Source organism: Pogoniulus pusillus, chromosome 31 (assembly GCF_015220805.1).
Source record: "Pogoniulus pusillus isolate bPogPus1 chromosome 31, bPogPus1.pri, whole genome shotgun sequence".
Classification (NCBI taxonomy): domain Eukaryota; kingdom Metazoa; phylum Chordata; class Aves; order Piciformes; family Lybiidae; genus Pogoniulus; species Pogoniulus pusillus.
In genome coordinates, this window is record NC_087294.1 from 13,073,919 (window position 1) to 13,099,512 (window position 25,594).

Consider the following 25,594-nt stretch of genomic DNA (forward strand, 5'->3'; position numbering starts at 1 on the left):
TCTGTGCAGCACTGGTGTCTGTGTGTGGCACGGGCGTCTCTGTGTGCAGCAGTGATGTGTCTGCATGCAGCACAGGTGTCTGTGTGTGGCACGGGCGTCTCTGTGTGCAGCAGTGATGTGTCTGCATGCAGCACTGGTGTCTGTGTGTGGCACTGGTGTCTCTGTGCAGCACTGGTGTCTGTGTGTGGCACGGGCGTCTCTGTGTGCAGCAGTGATGTGTCTGCATGCAGCACAGGTGTCTGTGTGTGGCACGGGCGTCTCTGTGTGCAGCAGTGATGTGTCTGCATGCAGCACTGGTGTCTGTGTGTGGCACTGGTGTCTCTGTGCAGCACTGGTGTCTGTGTGTGGCACGGGTGTATCTGTGTGCAGCAGTGATGTGTCTGCATGCAAAGGTTGTGCAGTTTCCTTCTGTGGAGACTTTCAGGCTCTGGGTGTGTTCCTGTGCGACCCGTGCTAGATTCTATGGTCTTGCTCTGGCAGGGGGCTTGGGCTTGAAGATCTCCAGAGATCCCCTTCCAACCCCTAACACCCTCTGATCCTCTGAAATGACTTTAGAGCTGTGTGCATGTAGCCAGTAAGCAAAGAGTCAGTAGGTGGCACTTCTTTTGCTACTGCTGCTCTCACTTCACTTTCTCCTCTAATTTCAGTGTTTCTTCCATGCCACTATCTGCAGGTGAGCATGTTGGTTAACTGTCTTTGTGCAAGGCACAATCAAAACAGTAGGTATTCAGTTTGTAAGTTTCACTTATTCATCTTATATTCTCTTAATGACATTGTGTTTTAATCCTGTAAGTATATACTGTGCCACACATCTGTCTGTTTGGGGAGCTAATCCTGTTGTAGTAGGCATCTATTTCAGGAGCAGCCCAGACAAAGCACTGCACACTGGAGAGGCAGCCTCCTTTACAGGCTGCAGACAATGGTCTGTAGAGGGTTATGTTGGTGGTATTAGTGTAATGCAGGAGTTCAGAAAGGAAAGGTTTTATTTGCAGCATTCACTCATTAACAATATTCTGTGGAGGTTTTTCCCAGAGAATAAGCAGACCAAGCACAGTGGGATCCGTGCCAGGGTATGTTGTAGCCTTGCACAGCATCAGTCGAAGCTCACAAGTTGGATAAAAGGCAGCTTTTTATGGCTTTGACTATTCCTTTAACAAAAACAAGGAGGGGGGAAGGAGGGGGGAAAGAGGTTTGCTTACAGAAGTAGCAAATTAATTCAGTTCTATCCGAAAGTAGGTCAGTGACTGACCTCCTGGTAGCATGAGGCAGCAGTTTGCAGCAGAAGTGACAGCTCAGCAGCATGAACCCTCTGTGTCTCCAGGAAGCTTGTTTTGACAAATGTAAACACGTTCTGTCCTGTATTCCTCTTACTTATTTGCTTCTTTTTTTGCTGCTGCATTAGAAACCACAAACTGTCACTCTCCATACCCTTTCTTCACCCTCTCTGGTCCCCACAGGGAAATGCCTTGTAACATAGCTAATCATTTTTGCGAGGCTGTGTAATGAGGAAGGCGTTCCAGCAGGGCTGGGGGTTGCTTTTTCTTCCTGACAGCCCAAATTGAGCACTGTAAACCAGACTTGACTAAAATCCAAACCAAAGTCTTTCCAGTAGGAGGGAAGTCATTGAGAAGTCAGGAATTGGATTAATTCTAAGGTTCTATGAATTTAGGAGCCTTGTGTCCTCGTCTTGTGTCGACAGGATCACAGAAGCATTCAGCTTGGAAAAGCCCCACAGGATCACCAAGTCCAACCCAGAACCCTACTTTACAAGGCTCACCCCTAAACTGTAGCCCCAAGCATCACATCCAAACGAGCCTTACACCCCCATCCAGGGTTGATGATGCCACCACCTCCCTGGGCAGCTCACTCCAGTGCCTGACCACTCTTGTCATGAAAAAAAATTTCCTCATGTCCAGTCTAAATCTACCCAGTGGCAGCTTGAGGCCATTCCCTCTTGTTCTATCACTATTTACCTGTGAGAAGAGACCAGCACCAACCTCTCCACAACCTCCTTTCAGGTAGCTGCAGACGGTCATGAGGTCTACCCCCAGCCTCCTCTGTTTCACACTAACCATCCCCAGCTCCCTCAGTCTCTCCTCATCAGATTTATTCTCCAGGCCCTTCCCCAGCTTCCTTGCCCTCCTCTGCACTGGCTCCAGCACCTCCACATCTCTCTTGCATTGAGGTGCTCAAAACTGAACACAGTCCTCAAGGTGAGGCCTCACCAGTGATGAGTCCAAGGGCACAGTCACCTCCCTGCTCCTGCTGGCCACAGCATTTCTAATCCCAGCCAGGATGCCATTGGCTTTATCCCTTTCTGCCATGCAGCTTTCCAGCCACACTGCCCCAAGCCTGTAGCATTGCTTGAGGTTGTTGTGGCTCAAGTGCAGGACCTGGCATTTGACCTTGTTGAAGCTCATCCCATTAACATTGGCCATGGATCCAATCTATCCAAGTCCCTTTGTAGAGCTTCCCTACCCTCATCTGCTTCCTTTTACTCCCTCTCCTGCACCAGGTGGGCAGAGCCAGGAAGGAAATGGCTTCTTCAAGACCTGCACTTTGCTGAGCAAATCTTGCTGTGTGAAGCTGCTGCAGGCTGAGATCCTTTCAAGTCAAGGCAATTTGAGTATCTCAATCCCTTCTTAATGTTTAAGAACTGGATCAATTTTTGGAGTGCCCCTGCATAAGTGGAAAGCTGCAGTGTTTCCCCCCACCCCCAAATGCTCAGAGGAGATGCTGCCAGGCTGTCCAAATGATCTGCTTCCCTGTTTGCTGGTGGGTGGCAGACCTCAGTGTACCAGATATGACGTGGTGACCTTTGCAGTGACGTGAAGGCAGGCATAGAGCAGAGGCAGGAAAATTGCCCACAGGGTTCTTAGTCACTGCTGCCACTTGCTTTGGGAGAGCAGAAGCACTCTTCCACCCTGGGAGCTGTCAAGTGTTTAGGTTGGTGTCCTGTCCTCACTGGTTGGAAGAGTGGAGCACAGAGAATAAGAAAGCTGCAGCCTTCTGTATTTTTTTACCATTTCTAACCAGAGGAGTTTGTTTCACACAGTCTGCATCCCACGCAGGCACTGACTGCCCAGCACATACAGTTTACACATATTTATCCCCATTCCCCATCTGTGGAGGGGAAAAGGACCTGGGGTTCTTAGTGGATGGAAGGTTGACCATGAGCCAGCAATGTGCTCTGGTGGCCAGGAAGGCCAAGGCTATTCTGAGGTGGGTTAGAAGGGCAGTGGTTAGTAGATTGAGAGAGGATCTCCTCCACTATGCCCTGGTGGTGCCACATCTGGAATATTGTGTCCAGCTCTGGACCACTCAGTTCAAGAAGGACCTCAGGGAATTGCTTGAGAAAGTCCAGAGCAGAGCCACAAAAATGATGAAGGGAGTGGAAGCTGAGAGCACCTTTATGTCCTTTACTGATTCCAGGGTGTAGACAACCTGCCCTGAGGAAGAAGGAGGGTTTTAAGAGCTGCCACTCAAGGGCACAAGTGCTGAGTAGCACTTATTATCTTGAGTACACAGAAATCAATTTGGACCTTGTCTGATGAGTGCCGCCGCTCTTTACTATGAGGGTGGTGGAACACAGGAGCAGGTTGCCCAGGGAGGTGGTTGGGGCCCTCATCTCTGGAGATATTCAAGGTGAGGCAGGACAAGGCTCTGGGCAACCTGATCTAGTTGAGGATGTTCCTGCTGACTGCAGAGGAGGTTGGACTGAATGACCTTTGGAGGTCCTTTCCAGCCCAGACCATTCTATGACTTTTTATTTCTGTATGAATCACAGAATCACACATGTTGGAAGAGACCTCCAAGCTCATCCAGTCCAACCTAGCACCCAGCCCTGGCCAATCAACCAGACCATGGCACTAAGTGCCCCACCCAGGCTTTGCTTCAACACCTCCAGGGATGGTGACTCCACCACCTCCCTGGGCAGCCCATTCCAATGCCAATCACTCTCTCTGCCAACAACTTCCTCCTAACATCCAGCCTAGACCTCCCCTGACACAACTTGGACTCTGTCCCCTTCTTCTGTTGCTGGTTGCTTGGCTGAAGAGAGCAAACCCCCACCTGGCTACAGCCTCCCTTCAGATAGTTGTAGACAGCAATGAGCTCTGCCCTGAGCCTCCTCTTCTGCAGGCTGCACACCCCCAGCTCTCTCAGCCTCTCCTCACAGGGCTGTGCTCCAGGCCCTTCACCAGCCTTGCTGCCCTTCTCTGGACATGTTCCAGTATCTCAACATCTCTCTGGTATTGAGGAGCCCAGAACTGCACACAGCACTCAAGGTGTGGCCTGAGCAGTGCTGAGTGTATGGGAAGAATAACCTCCATTGTCCTACTGGCCACACTGCTCCTGATCCAGGCCAGGATGCCATTGTCTCTCCTGCCCACCTGGGCACACTGCTGGCTTGTGTTCAGCCTACTAGACTCAAGAAATAACTGCATTTGCTCAAGATAACATTGTGTGACAGCTGAGAACAATTACAACTCTTACTTGAAGCCATATCTTTTCTTTTCCTTCCTTTTTTTCAGTAGGTGGGTGGTGTCTGCAGCTCTGAGTAGTTGTTACAGGATATTTGTCACTGGTCTGCTATTACCTTGAGTGCTGCTTGTGCGAGATTATTTATCTTGCAGCCTTTTCTCCTAGTTTTGCATAACACACAGATCTTGTGGATGGGAACAGGATATGTATTTTTTAATGTTTTTCTTTTTTTACTAGCTCTTTTTGGCAATAAACACAACACCTAACTGTAAGAGAGAAAAAAAAAACCCACCCAACTTTCACAACCAAGCTTGTTTTGCGAAGCCCAAACATTTGTGAAGCTTTACAAACCCTCCAGCTTTGCATAATATGCCCATCCCTGGTCTCAAATTCGAGGTGGCAGGAGGAGGGAAGTGTTACTTTTTTTAACCAACAGCTTATGACTGTGTCAACACATGACAGTTTGTCAAAGCTTTGCTGTAGTGGTGCTGTAAATTAATTTTTAGCATCAGTTGCGAGTGGTAAACACTTTGTGCAGTGTGAACAGCTCTTAGTACAGCGTGAGTTGTCAGCAGCTTGTGAGCTACCCTAGAAGAAAGCAGGGGGGAAGCAAAGGAGGGAGGGCCACAAGCTCATTTACTAGTACAAAATGGATCTGAGTCTGCAAAATTTCAACATCACAGTATCACCAAGGTTGGAAGAGACCTCATAGATCAAGTCCAACCCTTTACCACACAGCTCAAGGCCAGACCATAGCACCAAGTGCCACGTCCAATCCTGCCTTGAACAGCTCCAGGGATGGGGACTCCACCACCTCCCTGGGCAGCCCATTCCAGTAGCCAATCACTCTCTCTTTACTCTTGGGTTTTGCCTTTACTTGCTTGCTTTAAAAGCAGACCCTGTCCCACAAACATGAGCATGCTCCCTCGTTGAGAAGTCACACACATGATATTAAATGCCTGGGGAAAATTAAATAGTTAAGTGAAATATGCAGTCCAAAGAGAAATTATGGCTGAGAGCTCTCTTTTCCTCATCTGTCCCCTTGCTATTTCTGTTAACCTATCCGAGCTGCTGTGGTGAGGCTGGCATGGACAGTTCATACAGTGAGAGTTGATTCTGCCACTCTGCTCTGGTGGAGCCTTGCCTGGAGTACTGTGTCCAGCTCTGGACCCCTCAGTAGGATGCAGCAGGTCCAGAGGAGGGACACAAAAAAGCTCAGGGGGTTAGAGCAGCTCTGCTACAAGGACAGGCTGAGGGAGCTGGGGGTGTGCAGCCTGGAGAAGAGAAGGCTCTGGGCAGACCTAAGAGCATCCTGCCAGTGCCTGAAGGGGGCTACAAGAAGGCTGCAGAGAGACTGTTTGCAAAGGGCTGCAGGGACAGGACGATGGCAACGGCTTCAAAGTAGAGCAGAGCAGGTTTTGACTGGATGTTAGGAACAGGTTCTGCACTATGAGGGTGATGGAACACTGGAAGAGGTTGCCCAGGGAGATGGTTGTGGCCCCATTCCTAGAAGTATTCAAGGAGAGGCTTGACAGGGCTGTGGGCAACCTGATCTAGTGGAGGATGGCCCTGCTGACTGCAGAGGGGGTTAGACCTTTGGAGGTCCTTTCCAACCCAGCCCATTCTATGATTCTGTGATGTGATGAAAGGAAATGATTTAGTACAAAAAGCCAAGGGATATGCATTGCAGAATAGCACTTTTCAGATACAGACCTATTTTAACCTGTCAGTTCGGCAGAACAAGCAATAATAAGCCCCCCAAGTGACTGTTAAGGTGAACATTAACTTGCACAGTTGCTGGATTGCTAACATGTCTACAACTTAGAAGTGAACCCCCACTCAAGAGAGAGAAGAAGGAAGTTGGTGCCTGGAATTCCTGGCCTTGCTCAAATCACCTGCATTTTTTTGTGCGAAGGCCAGTGTTTCATCTTGCATTCCCTGCAAAGGTTTTCAGTAGAACTAGATGAGAACAGCTGTGTGCATTTGCTCAGTGCTTTGATACACTCAGCTTGGGGCTTTTTTTCTCAAGCACAGTTGTTTCTTACAGCTTCAGCATCCCAGGCAGGCTTTGATTGCACCTTGGAGCTTGTTCTTGCAAGTGGGCAGCACTCATGAGGTTTGAAATGAGAAGGTTATTGAGTTCCACTAAAGCTAGTTTTGACCTGCTTATGGTTTTAAACAGAAAGATACCTGTTTGCTCACAAGGAATTCTGATTTTATTTCCTTTTCTAGACATAACTGTAGGTGATGCTTGAATGAAAGAGCTGAGCCACACCATCCAGAAAAGTGTCTAGAGCAGCAGCTGACTTGCTCGGAGATTGCTTCCAGGACTGTGTTCTAAGTAAGTATTTCTGCAAAAGTAGCATCAGGATCAGATAGTTTCTTCAGTTTTGAGGCACTTCTTAGGTGTTTTGATTGTTCCTTATGATTTCATAGCTTTACTCCCAGCATCTAGCAGACAGTAAGAGTGTATGTGGGAACATGAGCACTCCCACGTCTGAAACACAGAGCTGGAGACCTTTCAAAGCTCTTTGCTGACTTGCTCTAAAACTCCCCAGCACAGAATCACAGAATGACAGAATGTTAAGGGCTGGAAGGGACCTTGAAAGATCAAGGTGTCAAGTGGATGGAACCAATCTCTTTTTGGTAGTCAGCAGCAATAAGACAAGGAGTAATGGATACCAACTGGAACAGAGAACCCAGAGAGGTTGTGGAGTCTCCTTCTCTTCAGGCTTTCAAAACCTGCCTGGGTGCATTCCTGTGTGGACTGCCCTGGATGATTCTGCCTTGGCAGGGGATTGTACATATTCTACAGAGGTCCCTTCCAACCTCTAAGCTTCTGTGATTCAGTGTTTTATTTAATTCACCCTGAGGTATTGCTACTGATTTGGTAGAGGGGGTTCAGAGCTGGGGGGGTAGAGCACTAGTGAGTCCATCTCAGTTCCATCAGTAAGCTGAAGGATTCAGTATTCCAACGTGGCTTTCTGCCTCATGTCCTTGCAATTTAACTAGATTAGTCTGTTTAATGGTGCCAGGAGGCCACATGTTGGCTCTCCATGAAGCCACAAACAGTAGATGCATATTTTGAAATAGTTAAATAAAAGTTAATTATGATTCACAAGTAGTTTTCTCCCAACTATTAAGTAATATCAAAGGCTGAATTTTTCAATCAGTAGTTGTTTTTTCAGCTGCAGAGTGGGACCAAGTATTCAGTATTTTCAGATGGTTATTTTTGCAGCTGCTTGGCTGCTTTAAGCCTAAAAGTATAAGGTTACTTTGTAGAGCTTGATGGCCTTGGGTGCACAGTGGGCACAAATTAGTGAAAGCCTGTGGTGGTAGCAGGATGATGACAGCCTTCTGAGGCATCTTGGTTAGCTGGGGATAGTTTGGGCTTCATCCAGCTGAGCTGAAAGTAGCATATTGGGCACTTTTGAAAGTTTGTGGTTTTGCAGCATTTTCTCACAGGAGTTTGGAGCCTTTTATCTTTCTCCTTAGTTATTGCACAGGTGGAAAGTAGCTTTTCCTTTTTTTTTTTTTCCCTTTCTTTTTCCCCCTCTGAAGTTCTTGGAGATTCTCCTGTAAGGGATGCAGTCAATGTGAGTTAGGCTATCAGGTAGTGACAGGACTAGGGAGAATGGAGCAAAGCTGGAGAGCAGCCCTGAGGAGAGGGACTTGAGGGTGCTGGTGGACGAGAAGCTCAGCATGAGCCAGCAGTGTGCACTTGCAGCCTGGAGGGCAAACCAGAGCCTGGGCTGCATCAGGAGAAGTGTGGCCAGCAGGTGGAGGGAGGTGATTCTGCCCCTCTACTCTGCTCTCCTGAGACCTCACCTGGAGTCCTGCATCCAATCCTGGAGCCCCCATTACAATAGGGATGTGGAGATGCTGGAGCATGTCCAGAGAAAGGCCACTGGGATGCTCAGAGGGCTGCAGCAGCTCTGCTGTGAGGACAGACTGAAAGAGTTGGAGCTGTTCAGTGTGGAGAAGAGGAGGCTCCCAGGTGACCTTCTTGTGGCCTTCCAGGATCTGAAGGGGGCTACAAAAAAACTGGGGAGGGACTTTTTAGAGTGTGAGGTAGTGACAGGGCTGGGAGAAATGGAGCAAAGCTGCAGGTGGGTAAGTTTAGACTGGGCCTGAGGAGGAAGTTGTTGAGCATGAGAGTGGTGAGAGGCTGGAATGGGTTGCCCAGGGAAGTGGTTGAGGCCCCATGGCTGGAGGTGTTTAAGGCCAGGCTGGCTGAGGCTATGGGCAGCCTGCTCTAAGGTAGGGTGTCCATGCCCATGGCAGGGGGGTTGGAACTAGATGATCCTTGTGGTTCCTTCCAACCCTGACTGATTCTATGGTTCTATGAATTACTCCCTGAAATAACAGTTGGACTTGTTGCAAATAGCATAATGCCACAGGATTTTGTCTTAGCAATAGGTGTGAAGTGCTTTCCTCTGGAAGACCTCACATGATTTTCAAATGTCAATTAAACCACGTCTCATGATGATAATGGGAGAGAGCACTGCTCTCACCCACCGTGAAGGCTGCTGTGGCTGTGAGCACATTGCTCACATTTGCCTTAGTGATTCATTTGCTGAGCCAGTAAAGCATTTCAGGCAATCTGATGCAGTGACTTACCGGTAGCTTTTCTTCAGCTGATTGCTCATTTCACCATGATGCATGAGCAGCATCAGAGCATTTGCTTTGGAACTTACCTTTTTTGTCCATCTCCTGGCTTTGGTTTTCCCACCAGATCTGCTCTGCCACGTAACAAAGCTGCTCTTTGCATAAGCACTTACTGTCATTTCTTTGAAGCTGTGAATACAACACAGAATGGTTTAGGTTGGAAGAGACCTCGAAGATCATCCAGTTCCAACCCCCTGCTATAGGCAGGGACACCTCTCACTAGAACAGGTCACTCAAGGCCTCATCCAACCTGGCCTTGAACACCTCCAGGGAGGTTGTGGAGCACAGAAGCACCCAGTGTGACCAACAATCACATTGGGTGCTTCTGTGCTCCACAACCTCCTTGGGCAACCTCTGCCAGTCTCTCACCACCCTCACTGTAAAGAACTTCTTCCTAACATCCAGTTTAAATCTCCCCTCTGCCAGTTTAAACCCATTACCCTTTGCCCTGTCATTCCAAGTCCTTGTAAATAGTCCCTCCCCAGACCTCCTGTAGGCTGGGGATAGTGGAAGGCTACTACAAGGTCTCCTTGAAGCCTTCTCTTCTCCAGGCTGAAGAGCCCCAACTCTTGTAGCCTGTCCTTATAGCAGAGGTGCTGCAGCCCTCTGAGCATCTTCATGGCCTTCCCTGGACTCTCTCTAACAGTTCCATGTCCTGCTTGTGTTGGGGACTCCAGAACTGTACACATCTCCTTCCAAAGATCACTAATACGTTTTGATGAAGTCATAGTAGTGACCACAGGGTGTAAAAACAGAGAGACAAAGGACACTTAGCACTGAGAACTAGAAAGAGTCTGATGTTGGTAAGGGAGAAGAGTTAAATATTGAAGGTTAAATTTGTTTTAATGCTCGGTTGTGTTGGTTTTTAAAGCCAAAACAAAGGAAAGAAAAAGCAGAATAAAAAGGTTGCACAAAGCAGAAGTGTGAGTGAAATGAAACGTAGTGGCTAGACAAATCTAAAATCCCCTCATTCATTAAGAAACTCATCAACCTTCAATTTCCAAACCCCAGTAAAAAAGGTGATCTGTCAGCCACTTAGCTTGGACTGGGCACCCAACTGGATGGAACTCATGATCTGGGTTCAGTTGCCTGCCTCAATCACAGGTTCCCTGTGCATTCCAGAGCAACCTCATTCATCTGCTCCATGACTCACTCCCTCCTTTGTGCAGCAGAGACCATCCTGCTCCTGTCCATTGTGAGAGTGAAGTGTGTTGTTGCTGCTGAAAAACCTGGGCATTGTGATGAGGAGAGCCACCTCAGGGACTAGAGTGAGAGGGATGCCCCTTACAGGGGGCAGCCCCCCAAGCTGCTTGTATTTCATTGATCAAGAGAAGAGGAAATTGCTTCCAGATCTAGAAAGGTTGGGGGTTTTCATTCCAAGTCCTTCAGGCCTATTTCTTCTGGAGTTTGGCTGCCCCAGAGCAGCAGCAGGCATTTGGAGTATTCCCTGTCTCTCATCCTTCTTGGGCTCTCTGCTTATGGCTTTGAGCCACTCCTATCTGCTCAACACTGGAGACCCACAAGAAATCAAATGGGATCAGAGATGCTGCTTCTGTCATCTCCCAAGTTATGTGAAGATGTCTTGACATGTAAATCCAGTTGTGTCTAAGAAAGACACTGAAGAATCACAGAATGCTGGGGACTGGCAGGGACCTCAAAAGCTCATCCAGTCCAACCCTCCTGCCAGATCAGCATCACCTAGAGCAGTTCACACAGGAACACATCCAGGCAGCTCTGGAATAGCTCCAGAGAGGGAGACTCCACAACTCCCCTGGGCAGCCTCTTCCACTGTTCTGTCACTCTCACAGGGAAAACATTTTCCTCCTGTTTCCATGGAACTTCCTACGCCTCAAACTCCACCTATTGCCCCTTGTCCTGCCATTGAGCATCACCCAGCAGAGCCTGGCTCCATCCATTTTTCTCTCTGAGGAGTGTGTGGAGTCCCATATGGTCTTTTTCTTCTCTGAACATTAGTAATGCTCTTCTCCAGCCATCAGTGAGATCTTGAAAGTACAAACACGATCATACCCAGGCCAAAGGCACGTTTTCTTTTGTCTTGTGCTCTGCTGCAACAGCTCATGCTCCTCTCACCTTCTTGCTGCCTTCCCTGTTTTTTTGGAGCCCTGTTTTCACAAACCTTCCTTTGGCCTGACCCTCAACTTTAGCTGAGCAGCAAGGGTTAATTAGATCTCCATCTTTTGGGGACCTGAGTAGTCCTCCCATCCCTCTTGTATTTCAGTCCTCTTCCTTCTGTGGCCACAGAAGCATTTCCCCAGCCTTACCCTGAGGTCCATGCTCATCTGGGACTCTTTCTGCCATTGATAGTGTTTGTCCTGCCCCTTTCATGAGAACTTACTGCTAATAATTCATGTCTGGTGGGATGCAGAAGTGGCAGAGTCCCTCCCCAGCCTTCCTGTAGGCCCCCTTCAAATACTGGAAGGCTACTACAAGGTCTCCTCAAAGCCTTCTCTTCTCCAGGCTGAAGAGCCCCAACTCTTGTAGCCTGTCCTCACAGGAGAGGTGCTCCAGCCCTCTGATCATCTTCATGGCCTTGTATCAGTTGTCCTTCTCAGTTGCAGCTGGTGATCCTGAGGGGCTTTTCTAGCCTGAATGTTCCTGTGATTCTGTGCCTGACAAGATGGCAAGCACTTAGTGCCACTGCTGTTCCAACCCTGTGCCCAAGCTACAAGTAATGAGTTACTGAGCTAATTTAGTTTTATATCAAAGAGGTGACTTTCCCCCTGCAAATCAAGAAGGCTGTTTAATGCAGTGTAATTGACTTGAGCTGTAAGATTCAATATACTTATCTAAGATTACAGTTCAATAAAATCTAATTGCTCTGAGAGCAACAGGAATTGTGTAAACAACCAGGGACTCTTTCCTGCCTTTCCCCATGGAGGTCTTCTGATCTTTATGACTTGGGTTACGCTGCTGCTTGACCTGCAAGTCGGCAGGAGCGGCTTGAGGTGAGGGCATTTAGTGCAGGGAGGTGAAGCCAGGCAGCTGAAGTGTTGGGTAGCCTTCTTCAGACAGTTTTGACACGAGTGACTCGGCTCTGAGAGTGCTCTGCCAGCCTGGGGCTGGGGAAGGGGAAGTAAGCTGCGTCTGGTTTCATTATGATGGTAATTGTAACAGCACGATGGATCAAGCCTAGAACACAGCCGGCCAAAGCATGCACAGAGAACAAACCCTGCAGTCTGGGCAGTGCCTAAACATCCTTCTGCCTTGCCTCACCCAGTGTAGAAATAAAGATGGGAAAACAAATATTTATTCAGAGTTTCCTCTGCCTGTTTACCAGGTCAGAAGATGCATGAGGCCAATTTCCACCTGCATTGGCTTTTGGAAGTGTGTGCTTTAAACATGGAGAGCTTTTCTTCCCAGCTACTCATTCCTGATTTGTTTTCTCAGATGCTCTGGGGAAAGCTCTAGATTCAGTTGGTCACTTGCAGGGCTTCAGGGAATAGTGCAGACTTTTTGAGTGGATGAGGACATTGGCACAGGTAATAATCACAGAATCACAGAACATTAGAGGTTGGAAGGGACCTCCAGAGATCACCTCCCTGCCAAAGCAGCATCACCCAGGATAGTCTGCACAGGAATGCAGCCAGGTGGGTTTTGAAAGCCTGCAGAGAAGGAGACTTCACAACTTCTCTGGGCAGCCTGTGCCAGGGCTCTGTCACCCTCACTCTAAAGAAGTTTCTCCTCATGTTGAGCTGAAACCTTCTCTGTTCCAGTTTGTAGTTGTTATTGCTGCTGATCACCGAAAAGAGCTTGGCCCTTGCCACTCTACACCCACTCCTCAGATATTTGTACACATTGATCAGATCTCCTCTCAGTCTTCTCCAGACTAAACAGCCCCAGAGCTCTCAGTCACTCTCCATATGCTCAAGTCCCCCAGTCATCCTTGTGGCTCTTTGCTGGACTCTCTCCAGCAAGTCCCTTTCTCTCCTGAACTGGGGAGCCCAAAACTGGACACAGTATTTCAGGCATGGTCTCATTAGGGCAGAGCAGAGAGGGAGAAGGACCTCCCTAGCCCCTGCTGGCCACACTTTTCCTGAACCAGCCCAGGATACCATTGGCTCTCTTGCCCACAAGGGCACATTGCTGGCCCATGCAGGACTTGCTGCCCATCAGGACCCCAGGGTCATAGTATCATAGTATCATAGTATCATCAGGGTTGGAAGAGACCTCACAGATCATCGAGTCCCAGCAGGGCAGCCCTTAATTGAGTAATTTGGGATGGGGGTGGTGGCTGGACAGTGTGGCAAGTGTCCTTGTCATGCATTGAGGCACAAACTTTGTTATTTTCCCTTCATAAAGATACATCCCAAACCACAAGCCTTGATGCAAATGGTGGTCTTATGTCATGAGGAGTGCTTACCTACCACCGTGCTTATTTTCTCTGTTATTTCTTCCCAGTATTAATTACCCTCTTGCAAGCAGGAAAGCAAAAATACACTGTCAGATGCAACTAAGAGGTTTGGCTGGTTCTGCTACACTGACTTCATACACAGTGAATTATATAACACTGCTTGGTAAGGCACGTGCTGTACTCATCAGGCACTGTGCAACTTCCTATTTTTTACATCATCTAAAACAAATACCAAGACTACAGAGACTAATAAAGCAAGATAATCAAAGGCAGAACAGGCAGGTTTTATGGTATGAGGTAAGAAGAAAACCAGAAGCCCTCCAAAAGCTATGAGAATTGGAAAGGGAGGCTCTTTCATGTGACAAAGTTAAGCTATAATGAGTGGGTGCAGGGGGTGTTTTTCTTGCAGAATGAGCAGTGAGTGTGGATGGAGCAGGTCCAGAGGTGAGCATGAATATGCTCAGGGGGCTGGAGCAACTCTGCTACAAGGACAGGCTGAGGGAGCTGGGCTTGTTCAGCCTGGAGAAGAGGAGGCTATGGGGAGACCTAAGAGCAGCCTGCTAGCACCTGAAGGAGGCTACAAGAACCTGCTAGCACCTGAAGGAGGCTACAAGAAGGCTGCAGAGAGACTGTTTGTAAAGGGCTGCAGGAACAAGATAGGAGCATTGGCTTCAAACTAGAGCAGAGCAGATTGAGATTGGATGTTAGGAAGAGGTTCTTTGCCATGAGGGTGGTGGAACACTGGAAGAGGTTGCCCAGGGAGGTGGTTGTGGCCCCATCCCTGGAGATATTCAAGGTGAGGCTTGATAGGGCTGTGGGCAACCTGCTGTAGTTGAGGATGTCCCTGCTGACTGCAGAGGGGGTTGGACTGGATGACCTTTGGACTTGATGCCCTCGGAAGTCTTTTCCTACTTGGTTAATTCTGTGATTCTGTGGTTCTGTTTGCCGTGATCTGGAGAGCAGAAACACTCTTGTGGATGACAGGAGGCTTGTTTACATATGTGTTTTGAAACAAACAAATAAACACCAAGAGAAAGCCCCCCCCAGACAGAAAGCAGCATTCAAATCAGTCATTCTGATGGAGGCAGTGTCAATTATTAGGCTGCAAAGGGAACTGATGACTCAACTTAGGCACAGCGCTGCGGCGGGCTCCGATTTTCGGTTTCATAACAGCTTCTTTTCAGGAATGCTTTTGGTTCACACCTGACGTTTAAAGGCGGCTCTGGGAGCGCTCAGCGCTTTGTGATTGGGGTGCTGGAGTCCTCTGTCACAGCCTGCTTTGAGCAGCTCTGCAGAATGTAGGAGGTTATCCACAGAGCTCGCTGGAACGCCAAGTGGGAGAGGAATCCTCTGACCCGCAGCTTCACAACCCCGCGCCCTACCTGCGCAACACCGGCGCTGCCGCTCGCCAGGTCAGGTTTATAGCTGAGGTCACCTCAATGAAATCGAGAAGCACTTTGATTCAGAAAGCAAAATGTTTTGGTTCAATCCCATGCTTAGTAATTCCAGCCAGTGCACTTGTTAAAAAGGAGTGAGTCAGAAATGGAAATGCAAAGCATTTCTCTGAAGGGTGGCCGGAAATTAGCTCTGAAAACTGAAACAAAGCCCCAGACCGCAGTTTGATCTATTTGCTTCACAGTGTTAGATCTGAGAAAATCCCTTTGTCTTCAGGAGACATCTTGGTTCCTCTCTCAGAGCACTGATACGGTCCTTACACTTGGATGATCAATCACATCAGGGCAATCTGACGTGTCTTAATTTTTTGGTTTAAAGAAACTGAGCTCCCTCTAAGTGTCTTCCCTGCCCGAGGCACTGCTTGATTCTGTCGTGGTGTGTGGTAGGAGCTGGTGGAAGTATTACATAGGATGGGATGGGATGTTGCAATGTTTGGAGTTGTGTAATGCTGTGGAAGAAATGCAGGGGGATTGAGTGGAGTCACTCAGCTGCTGGGGCCGTTTGAGGTAGGTTTCTAGCTCAGACATAAAAAAAACATTAGCAACGGAGAAACTTAGACAGTGATTGTAAAGTGGAAAGGTACTGGGGTCTCTGAGTGGAGAGGTGAACATGCCAGGCAAAGGTCATAAAACAGTGACAGCAGATAAGTTAATACAGAATCATAGAATGGTTTAGGTTGGAAGGGACCTCAAAGATCATCCAGTTCCAACCCCCTGCCACAGGCAGGGACACCTCCCACTAGAGCAGGTCACTCAAGGCCTCGTCCAACCTCGCTTTGAACACCTCCAGGGAGGTTGTGGAGCACAGAAGCACACAGTGTGATCAACAATCACATCGGGTGCTTCTGTGCTCCACAACCTCCCTGGGCAACCTCTGCCAGTGTCTCACCACCCTCACTGTAAAGAACTTCTTTCTAACATCCAGTTTAAATCTCTCCTCTGCCAGTTTAAACCCATTACCCTTCGCCCTGTCATTCCAAGTCCTTGTCAATAGTTTCTCCCCAGTCTTCCTGTACGCCCCCTTCAGATTCTGGAAGGCCACTCCAAGGTCTCCTCAAAGCCTTCTCCAGGCTGAAGAGCCCCAACTCTTGTAGCCTGTCCTTATAGCAGAGGTGCTCCAGCCCTCTGATCATCTTTGTGGCCCTCCTCTGGACTCACTCCAGCAGTTTGATGTCCTTCTTGTGTTAGGAGCTCCAGAAGTGTACAATTTCATTGGAGCATCAAAACCTTTATATCTGGAAGCACAGCTTCTATCTGCCCCTTGCTGCGCTTGCTGCTCTCTTCCCCCACTGCTGCTTTGGCTGCTGCTTCGCTGCCACTTTTACTCCATCCTCACCTCCTCTGAGGTTGCTGTTTACGTTGTCTATGTTGTTATGTTTTGTTTAACTGTAACAATACAGTTTTATTTCCTGACTTTCCAAATCCTGAGCTGTAAGAGAATTTTCTCTCTCTGGGGCAGGTTTACAGTAAGTTATCAGGGGAGAGATCCACTCTAACCCACAACAGCTGCGTAATACCTGATGCTTGCTACAGATACATGGCTTATGTGGCTCTCTAACTGCTCCAGCACTAAACAGTCACTGGCTTGGGGCTGACTGCTCCCCAGCTTAGCACAGAGGGCTGCAGTGGTGAGCACCTCAGTTCGTAAGGACAAAACCCTCTGTCCATGGAGAGAGAGCAGAAGAGGAGTCATGAGGGGTTTGATGTTAGTAGAGGTGGTCTTAATGCAAGCAACTTAAAAATCAACATACTGAGTGACAGATAACTTTGCTCAGGTCCTCATTCTGCACCTGAGATGTTGCTACTTCTTTCTCTGATGGCGTCTGGGCACTTGCTGCTTATCCTTGAGAGTGAGTCTGAATGCTATGGATTCATTGCACACTCTTGGACAGCACAGGGATTGCTTTCCTGGGTCTGAGGCCCCTGAATGTAAGTCAGAGTGGAGGAGGACAAAGTAATGGATCTGTGTTTAAGGGACTTGCAGTTCCGTGGCAAAGCTGGTGAAGTAGTGCTTGTTCCAAAGAGAATCTGGGTGATTTTGCTTAATGACTGTTTACCTAAATAAATAAATAAATAAATAATGCATATTCATGGCCTTAACTAAAGTAACTCGTGTCGAAATGTTTACCTCTCCTGAGGATAATTATTAGGGGTGGGGGGCGGGGTGCAGCAATTAATAATAAAACATTTAGATGAGCTTACAGAACGTTCTGATTGGAATAGTAAACATTATGCTAGGAATAAAAGCAAATGCACAGAGCTTGTCTGAGACTGTAATAAAGAGCTGTGCTGTCTGTAGGAACAGGCTGAGCAGAAGCGGTTGGGGTGAAATGGTCTTGAAGCTCTTCAGTAGCACAGGGAGGTTTCTTCAGAGCCAAGTTAGGTTTGTGAGTGAAACAGTCTTGCAGCTCTTCAGTAGCTCAGGGAGGCTTCTTCAGAGCCAAGTTGGGTTTGTGAGTGAAATGGTCTTGAAGCTCTTCAGTAGCTCAGGGAGGTTTCTTCAGAGCCAAGTTAGGTTTGTGAGTGAAACGGTCTTGAAGCTCTTCAGTAGCACAGGGAGGTTTCTTCAGAGCCAAGCTGGGTTTGTGAGTGAAACGGTCTTGAAGCTCTTCAGTAGCACAGGGAGGTTTCTTCAGAGCCAAGTTGGGTTTGTGAGTGAAACGGTCTTGAAGCTCTTCAGTAGCACAGGGAGGTTTCTTCAGAGCCAAGTTGGGTTTGTGAGTGAAACGGTCTTGAAGCTCTTCAGTAGCACAGGGAGGTTTCTTCAGAGCAAAGTTAGGTTTGTGGATAGGTTTTCCCTGTATTCCAGTGCAAAAAACCAGTGACACAAGTGCTGGCATCCTGTCGTGGTGTGATGGTTTGGGTGTTACCTGCCCCCCCCTCCCCCCACTTTAGAAAATGCCCCAGACTAGACTCAGCAGCTGGAAATTGAATGGATGAAGCTATATTTACAGCTTAGCACAATATACAAGCAGATATTGACAATAGATACAGAATTATACAAGTTTAAAAAGTAATACAGAATACACAACACCCCTTCCAGAAACCTGAGTCCCCAGGAGGGGCTCTCACCCACCCTTCCACCTCCTCCCCACCCCTCTACCTTACCCCAGACTTTGCCTTACACTTCAAGGAGAGTTTGGAGAGTTGGCATGGGGGGTTAGGAAGCAGATGGGTTAGTCAGGCAGGTTAGAGAGAGAAGTGCAGCCCAAAAAGCCCAGAGAGAGACTCCTTTATCTGTGTTTGTGTTCTTGTTCTTATCCATCTCAGCAAGCCTATGAGTGAAGTAGCCATCACCATTGTCTCCTTTTCACAGCCTGTCATCTAATTCTTCTCACCAAAGCATTCTAGCTAGCTCCAAACTAGCACACGTGGTTTGGGAGTTTCCCTCCCTTCCCCCTACCAGATTAACCAGACTAACTCAGCCAGCTGGAAGTTAAGCTGTATTTACAGTGTGCATAAATATACAAGCATATATACACAATATATGCAGATATTTACAGTCATATACAAGTTAAAAGCAATACAGCAATTCAAAATCCCTCCCAGACTGAGTGATCTTGAAGGTCTCTTCCAACCTGGTTGATTCTATGATTCAAACAGCCAGACTGCCCAAGAGGGCTCCTGACCAACCCCCCCTCCTATCCCCTCCTCACCCCTTATCTCAGAGATAACCAGATAAATCTCTGTGTAGCTCATGTGATACATTTGCAGAGATCTGAGGTGTGATGTCAAAAGCCACCAAGGAGTTAGAAGGACATGATTAGATGGGGCTACGTAGGTTTAAGGCAAAGGAGTTAAGGCAAGATGCAAGCAGACACACAGACCAAAGGAGGAGAAGTGAGTGCCTTATCTTATATTTCAGTGTTTATGCTCCTCAACAGAACAAACAAGTGATGGAGACATTGCTACTATTTTCTTCTCACAGCCAATGATCTCATTTCTCTCATTAAGATATTCCAGTTATCCTCAAACCAACCCACATCTGCACAGTTCAGTGTGGCAGCATAGTGCCCGTTGGCAGCACTTTGATTCTCAACCCAAGCACTGGGGAGTGCTTTGCTCGTTTGTGTCAGTAGTAAACCAAAGCATCCTCCCTGTTGTGAACCTTCTCCCTGCCTCCATTTCGTGCAGTCCTTTGAATGAGATCTTTTGCTCAGCTGAGAGCTTGAAGTTTGGACCCATCCTTTCATGTCTTTTGGCTACGATTCCTTATCCAGCTAATCAGCTCAAAGAGAGGCAGTGATGTGTTCAGAGATTTCTGTGACAGCTGCACACCATTAGGCTGAATGGCTCAGAAAAAACCCTCCTAATGGTAGCTTAGTGCATTAAATACATATTGGTCTGTCAGTTTAGCATATGGCAGCGAGAGAACTGAGTCTGGGACAAGGGGGCTGCTGCTTAAGCTTGTGCAGACAAAGCTTGTGGGAACGGTGGAGCTGGTCTGCCCTGTAGCCTTAACCTGACTCCTTTCAGACCAGCAGAGGAGCACAGTCAAGCAGTGTGATATGTTTGCTTGTTTGCACTGGATTGCTGGTGGAAAAGAGAGCAGAAGATGGGCAGAAAGTAGTTAGGAGCACCAAAGCAGCCGGCAAGGGCTGCAGTCTCAGAGCTCCTGGTGCAAATGAGATCAGCTCGTCTTGCTTACCAAGGTTTTAGAGGGGATCTAATCAATGTTTATAAATATCTAAGGGCTGGGGGTCAAGAGGGAGGGGACAAACTCTTCTCAGTTGCACCCCGTGGTAGGACAAGGGGTAAATGGGTGTAAACTACAGCACAGGAAGTTCCACCTCAACATGAGAAGTACTTCTTTACTGTGAGGGTCCTAGAGCACTGGCACAGGCTCCTCAGATAGATTGTGTGGTCTCCTTCTCTGGAGCCTTTCAAGCCCTGTCTGGATGTCTTCCTGTGCGACCTGCACTAGATTCTATTGTCCTGTTCTGACAGGGGGGTTGAACTTGATGACCTACGGAGGTCCCTTACAACCCCTACCATCCTATGATCCTGCAACCCTGTGTCTCTTGGCCTGTCTTAGAGTAGAAAGATGCTGTCCTCTCTGAGCCATTCCCTAATTCTGCCATCTTCTGGGGATGAAGGTCTTCAGGCTTTCTCCTCTAGACCAAATTGATACCATCTAAGATAGCATCAGATGTACTGGGGACACTCCGCGGCACCTTGCGTGTCCTTTGGATCCCCTCTCATCTAGAAGCCGAGAAGTGGCTTTTCTTTGCCTGGAAGTGCAGTCTGATTGCTAGCTGTGGTGGAGTCCTCGCTCGTGGCTGCTGCTGGTGCAAGTCCCTGGCTGTGCTCTGAGAAAGAGCCAGATGTCGAGGAACAAGCGCTAGGAAATGGGCTGCCTCCTTCCCAGCACAGGTGGTGGGAGTGCCCAGTTGACTTCAGTCCTTGTGAGGCAGCTCTACAGCTGCTTCTGGCTCATGAATTTCATCGACCACATTTTCTTCCTCTGCATTCCTGTGTGATCTACTCCAGGTGATCCTGCCCTGGCAAGGAGGATGGGCTAGATGAGCTTTCGAGGTCCCTTGCAGCCCCTGACATTCTGTGACTCTGATTCAGTGGGCTGACCATGACTGATCCTGCAGGATCTGTGGGTGGCAGATGAGAGTGCTAACGGCAGGACAAGGTGTCCTGTTGGTCCATTTTCTCTGCAGTGGGGGGGGCTTTGTAAGCATGGTGCGTTTGCTCCTTTGAAGAAGTCGCTCTGAGTTCACCTGGGAGAGATGGCAGGGCAGCAGAAGTATCCACCTGCACTTCACCTTCGGGGAGCTCGGCCACCAGCCTGCCAGTGGAGGCAGTGGCAGCGAGGCAGGCAGAGCCTCAGATGGTGTTTTGCAGGCTGCACATGCAGAGGGTGCAGCACAGTGAACTCCATATCAGCTCACAACTAATTATCAGTGTATAAAAATTCCCCTGCTCGCTGTTCTGCCGTTAGAGGCTCGCTGCTGAGATTTATGGCTCTGGCTAAAATGAAGTACCATTTCCTTTTCCTCAGCATTACTGTGCCTGACCTCTCTGACTTTTCTTGTTACACAGATTTGAGTTTACCCAGCAGGGAACAGGTCCTTGAAGCTCTTACCCACTGTGGTTTTCACAGACTCATAGAATTGACCAGGTTGGAAGAGACCTCCAAGATCATCCAGTCCAACCTAGCACCCAGCCCTAGCCAGTCAACCAGACCATGGCACTAAGTGCCTCAGCCAGGCTTGGCTTCAACACCTCCAGGGATGGTGACTCCACCACCTCCCTGGGCAGCCCATTCCAATGCCAATCACTCTCTCTGCCAACAACTTCCTCCTAACATCCAGCCTAGACCTCCCCTGACACAACTTGAGACTGTGTCCCCTTCTTCTGTTGCTGCTTGCCTGGGAGAAGAGACCAACCCCACCTGGCTACAATGCCCCTTCGGGTAGTTGTAGACAGCAATGAGCTCTGCCCTGAGCCTCCTCTGCTGCAGGCTGCACACCCCCAGCTCCCTCAGCCTCTCCTCTCAGGGCTGTGCTCCAGGCCCCTCCCCAGCTTTGTCACCCTTCTCTGGACACCTTCCAGCACCTCAACATCTCTCTTGAATTGAGGAGCCCAGAACTGGACACAGCACTCCAGGTGTGGCCTGACCAGCATTGAGTACAGGGGCAGAATAACCTCCCTTGTCCTACTGGCCACACTGTTCCTGATGCAGGCCAGGAGGCCATTTTGCCTTTTCTCTTTTCCTGTTTGCTGTGACCAGTCAAGATAAGCCACAAAACATTTTCAGTTCTTTTGACTTCCCTTTGCTTGATATGCAGGTGAAGACAGAGAAGCTAAGAGACAGCTCCTTCACATGGGATGCAGCATTGGCTTAATCTATCCCCACCACAGCTTGCACACTCTTGTGCTAGACACGTACCTGTGCCAGCTTGGGCTCTCTCTTCATTGTTTGATTTGCAACCGTTGCCTTCAGGATTTATATGAGCTAAAGGATAGTTCCTTCACTTAATGCTAGAGCGTGGAGGAGCAGCTGTACAGCTTGGAGCAAGGCTGTATTTCTTCTGCCCTCGTGTTGCACACATATGTCCTCATTTCACAGGCTGATGAAAATGAGACCAGGGACTGAACTTTCTCAACTGGCAAACGCATCACTGACTTCACTCTGATCTGAAATCACTTGAAAATTAGTTTGTCTGGTGTTGTAAGACAGTAGGGTGGTGGTTTTTTTTTTTCTGAGTACAGAGAGAAGGAAAGAAAAAGGGAGCAATGTTGAGCTTTTGCCATCCCTCCCAGTCATAGTTAGATGTAGTTATTTTTGTATTAAAGCTTGGAGGAAAAGCGGTAGAGATGCCAGATAAACCTTCCCAAAACAAACATTTGTGTTAATGCTTAAATATTGTTCATCTCTTGCAGCATTTACTTATCTGTTTCCCACATGCTGAACCTTATGGGGAGTTTTTGTGGTTGTCTGTGGCCTGTTCTTTCATTCTGTGTATTAACTGCTTTCTCGATTTGCATTTTGAGAAAGAAATGAGCACTGAAAGTCTTGGCTGTGATAATGGTTCAGCATGGGAACCTCCTTTCAGCAGGGCAGGTGCACGTTCCTGTGGTCCCTGAGCGCTGGGGCAGCAGTCCTGGAGCACAAACCCAGTGAGCTGCATCATTTCATGGTGCCCTGGGAAGCAGTCCTACCTGAGAGACCCGGCGCTGGTTAATCCAGTGTCACCTTCTGAGGTGGCAGGCTCAGAGACAGCACTTCCATCCTGATTGCTCAACTGTCTGGTTTTCTCCTGTTCTCACGTGTGTAAACTGCAGCCTTGAGTCACAGAATCACAGACCGTCAGGGGCTGGAAGAGACCTCGAAAGCTCGTCCAGTCCAACCCCCCTGCCAGAGCAGCATCACCTAGAGCAGATCATCCAGGCAGGTTTTGAATATCTCCAGGGAGGGAGACTCCACAACCCCCTTGGGCAGCCTGTTCAGTGTTCTGTCACCTCACAGGGAAAAAAATCCTCCTCATGTTTACATGAAACTCCCTATGCCTCAGAGGGTATAGCTTTGCACCTTCTGCTCTTGATAAAGAGTATGGTGTCAGTGGCTCCTGAGAGACTGGCTCCTGGGGGGTGATTTCCACAACCAAATGGATACCAGCAATAATGTTCTCCTTTGTCAACACAGACACTGAAAGAAAACCATGTCCTTGTGGCTTAAATCCCTGCTACTTGCAAGGCATTACAAGAAGGCCATGAGGATGGCTCTTGCCCTTTCAAGCACTCACAAAGAGAATGTAGGAAGCCGTCCTGCTCTCTTGACAACACACACAGAGTCACAGAACTTTAGAGGCTGGAAGGGACCTCGAAAGCTCATCCAGTCCAGCTCCCCAGCCAGAGCAGCATCACCTAGAGCAGATCACACAGGAACACATCCAGGCAGCTCTGGAATATCTCCACAGAGGGAGACTCCACAACCTCTTTGGACAGCCTGTTCTGTCACCCTCACAGAGAAAACCTTTTCCTCCTGTTTCCATGGAACTTCCTGTGCCTCAACTTCCACCCATTGCCCCTTGTCCTGCCACTGGGCATCACCCAGCAGAGCCTGGCTCCATCTTCTTGGCACTCATCCTGCACATCTTTTTAACCACTCATGAGGTCACCCCTCAGGCTCCTCCTCTGCAAGTTAAAGAGCTGCAGCTCCCTCAGGCTCTCCTCATAAGAGAGGTGTTCCATTCCCTTCATCATCTTTGTGGCTCTGTGCTGGATGTCCTTGAAATGGAGGGCCCAGAACTGAGCACTGGTCTTTAAGGATTCTATTCTATTCTGACCTATTCCAGGAGAAATATGCCAGCCATGTGAACACAGTCTCTGGCATGACTTCCGCTGTGTATTGCTCTTCCTGCATGGAGCATAAATGTTAATCTTGAGGCATTTGCTAATGTTGTTGTGTGGGGGTATTTTTCCCAGCATCTATTAACTTTCCTTTTACACCTAGCCGTTCTTTTATGAGTCATACCCTGAAGATGAAGCTTTCTTTTGAGTATATTCCAATGATAAAGTCATTCAGGTTTTACATAAAAAAGATATACAAGTTCCTGTGGTGATGCTCTTGAACTACAGCCCTCCGCCTCTCCTAAGCCAGCCTGGCTGATGTGTCACAGAGTTATATGCAACCAGAGGACAAGAGGGGGTGGAAAATTACCCCCACACACATCCCCCAGTTCCCCTGAGTGTTTTCCATTTAAGCTCAGTTGGTGCTGTGAAGTGTAGCTGGGGAAAATCCAGTTTGCAGACCATGGAACACTTCCCTGGCTGGGGCAGGAGCAGCTGCCTTCCCCTTCAGCCATTAAACAGCGGTTGTCTTACTTGCCTCTCCTGATGACTTTGGCCATGGCTTCTAGGCAGGCTGATTCCTCGTGTGGTTTTGCTATTATCTGAACAAACAGCTCAATCCTGTCTCTGCTGACCATAGACAGATTGCCCAGATCGAATGCACCACAAAACCAGGCCTGGCAGTCTTGGGTGGGTACTTTCATGATCCTGGGCTGCACCTCCTTGATCATAGTGGTCCTCTACATCCCACTTCTAGGCAGCAGGGGAGAGGCTCCTGTGCCCTTCAGGTTTCCATTTTTGGCTTGTCTAGCAATGTGCATGAGCACAAGCAGGAGTGATAGATGGGCATGATCCTTCTCCTTGGAAGAACCAAGCAGCTTATTAGGTGGCAATTAAATGCACTAATAGTGAAGCAGGCAATGTGTCTTTTGACCCATTGATGGCCACATTGTTGAGGAGATCCCATCAATGTGTACAGATATCTTGAGGGGTGTGTGTCAAGTGGAGGGGGCCAACCAATCTTTTTTTGGTGGTCAGCAGCAATAAGACAGGGAGCAACAGCTACAAACTGGAACATAGAAGGTTTCACCTTGACATGAGGAGAAACTTCTTTACAGTGAGAGTGATGGAGCCCTGGAACAGGCTGCCCAAAGAGTTTGTGGAGTCTCTTTCTCTGGAGACTTTCCAAACCTGCCTGGATGCATTCCTGTGTGGACTACCCTGGGTGATCCTGCTTTGGCAGGGGGGTTAGGCTGGATGATCTCTGAAGGTCCCTTCCAACCTCCAATGTTCTGTGAGTCTGTGATTCTTCTCTGACATAGATACCAATATAATCTTAGGGTTCATTTACAGCTTTCAGGGACAGCTACTGCACTTGATGTCAGGAGCTCTGCAAATATCTTCTCCCCCTCAGGCAGTCCTTCAAGCAATTGTAAGCTACAAATGTTCCCACGAAGCTGTTTCAACCAGAAAGCAGCAATATTATTCAGCTCTCCTGGAAAGCACAAACAATGTAAAGAAACCCTGCTGGCTAAGATGTGATGGTATTGCACACACCAGACTGGGATCCTTGGCTGCCCTTGGACTAACACACTCCAGAAGCCTCAGAAACCCCAGCTCTGGTGGTACATCTGTGCCCACTTCTTCCTGCTCACTGATGCGCAGCCTTCCTTAAAGACTTTTTCCTTCCTGTCTGCATCAGGAGCATCAATTTGTCCTCTACATTTTGCCTAGCCTTGGCTGTTACATGCCTTTTGTGAACACTGATGTGTTTGCTGCCCTCACTGTGTTGCCTGCCGCCCTCATTTCCCAT

General features: G+C 48.4%; 1 protein-coding gene across 4 annotated transcripts in view; it reads left to right on the forward strand.

The window, feature by feature from the left end:
- The window catches only part of BACH2 (BTB domain and CNC homolog 2), a 224,216-nt gene that overhangs the window by 91,900 nt on the left and 106,722 nt on the right, over positions 1–25,594 (forward strand). For all 4 annotated transcript variants that reach the window (XM_064169249.1, XM_064169250.1, XM_064169251.1 and 1 more), the window contains one exon: positions 6,715–6,823. The gene's annotated coding sequence lies outside the window, so the exon portion shown is untranslated. The remainder of the gene's footprint in view (positions 1–6,714; positions 6,824–25,594) is intronic.